Source organism: Chionomys nivalis, chromosome 24 (assembly GCF_950005125.1).
Source record: "Chionomys nivalis chromosome 24, mChiNiv1.1, whole genome shotgun sequence".
Lineage (NCBI taxonomy): Eukaryota > Metazoa > Chordata > Mammalia > Rodentia > Cricetidae > Chionomys > Chionomys nivalis.
Window position 1 is genome coordinate 51,534,039 of NC_080109.1, and position 3,471 is coordinate 51,537,509.

At 42.4% G+C, this 3,471-nt stretch overlaps 1 pseudogene; it reads right to left on the minus strand.

Annotated features, from left to right (window-relative positions):
• Positions 1–1,535: 1,535 nt before the first annotated feature.
• Positions 1,536–2,924, minus strand: LOC130865993 (ras GTPase-activating protein-binding protein 1-like; annotated as a pseudogene).
• Between the last annotated feature and the right edge of the window lie 547 nt (positions 2,925–3,471).

Here is a 3,471-nt window from a genome sequence, read left to right on the forward strand (position 1 = left end):
TAAAAGAATATGATTATCTTTCAAAGTAAAGCTTGTACAGAGAAAACGAACCCTGCTCTCACTTCTAACAATCCTTTGACATGTCCCAAGCAAGAGCTTCTTTTTTAAGAGAAACACATGTGTGTTTCTTATTAAAGCATTCCTTGAAATTAATACACTTACTAATGAATATGATTATCTCTCAAAGTAAAGCTTTTACAGAGAAAAGGAGCACTGGTCTCACTTCTAACAATGCTTTGACATGCCCAAACAAATACTTCTCTTTTCAGAGAATCACATTTGTATTTCTTATTAAAGATATACATGAAATTAATACACTTTCTTTTTTGTTTGTTTTTTTTTCTTCCAGAAATATTTTAATATATATTGGTCTTTTCCAAGAAAACCCACTGCATGTCCAGAGAAATGTAACAGAATAGAAAATTTACTATATGGCTATGATTTAAAGAAAAAAATATGCAGACCCTGGGTCATGATAGTCAAGTCCAATATTCAATCCAAATCCTTCTGATGTGCCCAATAAGAACCTGGACAGACAGCAGAGTAGAGCATGGCCCACCTGTCACTGAGGTCAGAGGCCAGGCAGAAGCACCTTCCTCAAAAGCTGTCCAGTCTGAGTTGTGATTTTAGGATAAGGCAGAACAATGTTAACACGACAATTACACATGATCAAAAGAAGTCTACAGTTCCCCCACATAGTCTGAATCTGAAAACAAATCTAAAATCTTTATTACTTTTCTTTAAACAATTGCCGGGAGCGGAATCAAAGACAAATAGAAGGCACAGTTTTGCTCAGTTATGTTATCGGATTTGGGGTTTGTTTTCTTGTGGGAATTTTGTCCTTTTTTTCCTTTTTCTTTCTTTTTTTTTTACAAATACAAATAAAACATGAAAAACTCTACCTTAAAATAATCTAACAGTTCAACAAAAATCCTTAGCTGGAGTCTAGACATTGACAGGCTATATCACAACTTAAAATCCAATGGTACAAACAGAGGTTTAGAACTGTTTGGTAATCACATGTCAAAAAACAAGGTTCTGGAAACACCTTTTATTCAGTTAGCCACACCAGCAGGGACCCAGTGGCAGTTGCCAAAAGGTAATTTTTCCACACCAGATAGGAGACATGACTCTTGACAGATAATATGGATTTTTCCTGCTTCCAAAATGTTTATCAAATCCCATGTCTCCCAACAAATGAAACATCCATTGTCAGTGAAAAGGGAGATGCAGTCCTTTGTGGGAATGGCTGTTAAACTCCAGTCTGTATCTTCTGCGTGAGCAGGAAGAGTCTCCCCTCCTCTTCTTTAAAAACCTACTCCTCCTAAAGTATTGTTCCGGAAAACTGGAAGTGAAGGACTAAAATGTCAGGGGAGGAAAGGAGAGTGGGGGGCACACACCATGAACACAAGCGAAATGAAAATTGTACAAACTTGAGTAGTTTATAATAGACTACTCCAAGACATCAAAGGCTGGTTGAAGAAATCACTGCTCTGCAGAAGCCAGGGCTGTGTGTGAGATTGGGGCCAAGCAATTCACTGCCTTGGAGTTGTGATCCCCCTGCCCATAACAAAGCCTGGTTTCTGCACCATGCCTCCGCAGGGAGGGCCTCTCATCCCACCACTTGGCCCACCACGAGGGCCTCCTGTTCCCCAAAGACGGTTATCCCTGCGTTCGCCTTCCCTGGTAGCTCAAGTCTTCTTCTCCTCCATGTTCAGACAGACTGTGCCTCGGAACATGATGGGCCTGTTGGTAAGGACCTTCTGAATAGACTCAGAATCGTCAAACACAACAAAACCAAAGTTGGGTAACTTCCTGCCACTGTTAATGTGCAGCTCCACCACATTTCCATAATTTTGGAAAAAATCCTTCAGTTCCGACTTGTCAACCTCATGTGGCAGGTTCCCAATGAAGAGCTGGTGACTGTCAGGGTGCCTCACCATCCTTCAAGGTTCCACATCTTCTGCTTCCCCAGCCTCACGCACTGACTGGGGTCCCCTCTGAGGAGGGATACTGATCCATTGCTCTCGAACTCTTTGGTCTCTCAGAGGCCTTTGTGGTAGATTCTGTGACTCAGTCTTAGATTCTGGGTGGGGCTGTGAAGGCAGCACTTTAACCACATGAGGTGGTGTCCCTGTCACTGAAACAGCCCCACTGGGATGAAGGTTCTTACTAGTCACAGATGCACAGGAAAATGTCCTCAGGTGTTCCTGCACTGTGGCCACATCTGCTGGGGCCGGGGAAGTGCTCTTTTGCACATCCTCGGGAGCAGCTTCCTTCAATGGTGGCTCAGGCTTGTCCACTTGGATGTCAGGCATGGGTTCTGGTTCTGCCTCCGGCTCCGGTTCTGGCTCTGGCTCCACAACAGGCTCCTCTAAATGCTGCTGCAAGTCATTGTTGACAGCCTGATCATAGAATGTTCCAGAATCATCAGGCACCACTCAGGTGTTTGTTGTCTTTCTTCAGGTTCTTCTACTTCTTCCTCAGATTCCTCCTGAGGTTCAGTGACAAAGTCACCAGAGACCTCATCTTGATATCTGAAGATGTCATTGTGAACATAATTTGTTGGCCACAGAGCCTTCAGGAGCAAGAACAAAAGTCTGCATGAAACTCCACAGAGCCTGGTTATTATTGGACAGGAGCCCCATCACTTGGACCACCACCCCGTCATTCAGAGTGGCATGAGCATACACATGGCGGATATGGGTGTGACAGTTGGTGAAGTTTTGTGACATCACTTTCCTGTGGATTTCCTTCTGCCCATAGACTGCATCTGCTTGCTTCCCGTTGGAGTCCAAGCCCTCATGGGCATAGAGAGAGTTCTTCCCATAAAATCTGTGCATCATGTCCAGGGCTTGGTTAAGCAAGGTGTAGTACTGTCGCAAAAACTCGCACACAACCAGCAGGGGACTAGGCTTCTCCATAAAAATTGCTTTGGTCGATTCAACCTGCATGGCTGAGCGGGAGAAATGGGCTGTTGCGTGGGAGTAGGTGCGTCCCTCGCACGGTAAAATTAATACACTTTCAAACGAAAGTGATTATCTTTCAAAGTAAATCTTGTACAGAAAAAGGAACACTGCTCTCACTTCTACAATACTTTGACATGTCCCAAACAACTGCTTCTCTTTTGAGAGAAACACATGTGCGTTTCTAACTAAAGCTTTTCATGAAAGTAATACACTAAAAAGAACGTGATTATATTTCAAAATAAAGCTTGCACAGAGAAAAGGAACACTGCTCTCACTTCTAAAAACACTTTGTCATGACCCAAACTACTGCTTCACTTTTCAGAGAAACACATGTGCGTTTCTCACTAAAGCATTTCATGAAATTAATACACTTTCAAAAGGATGTGATTATCTTTCAAAGTAAATCTTGTACAGAGAAAGGGAATACTGCTCTCAATTCCAACAATACTTTGTTTTCATTTATTTATTTATTTATTTATTTATTAAAGATTTTTGCCTCCTA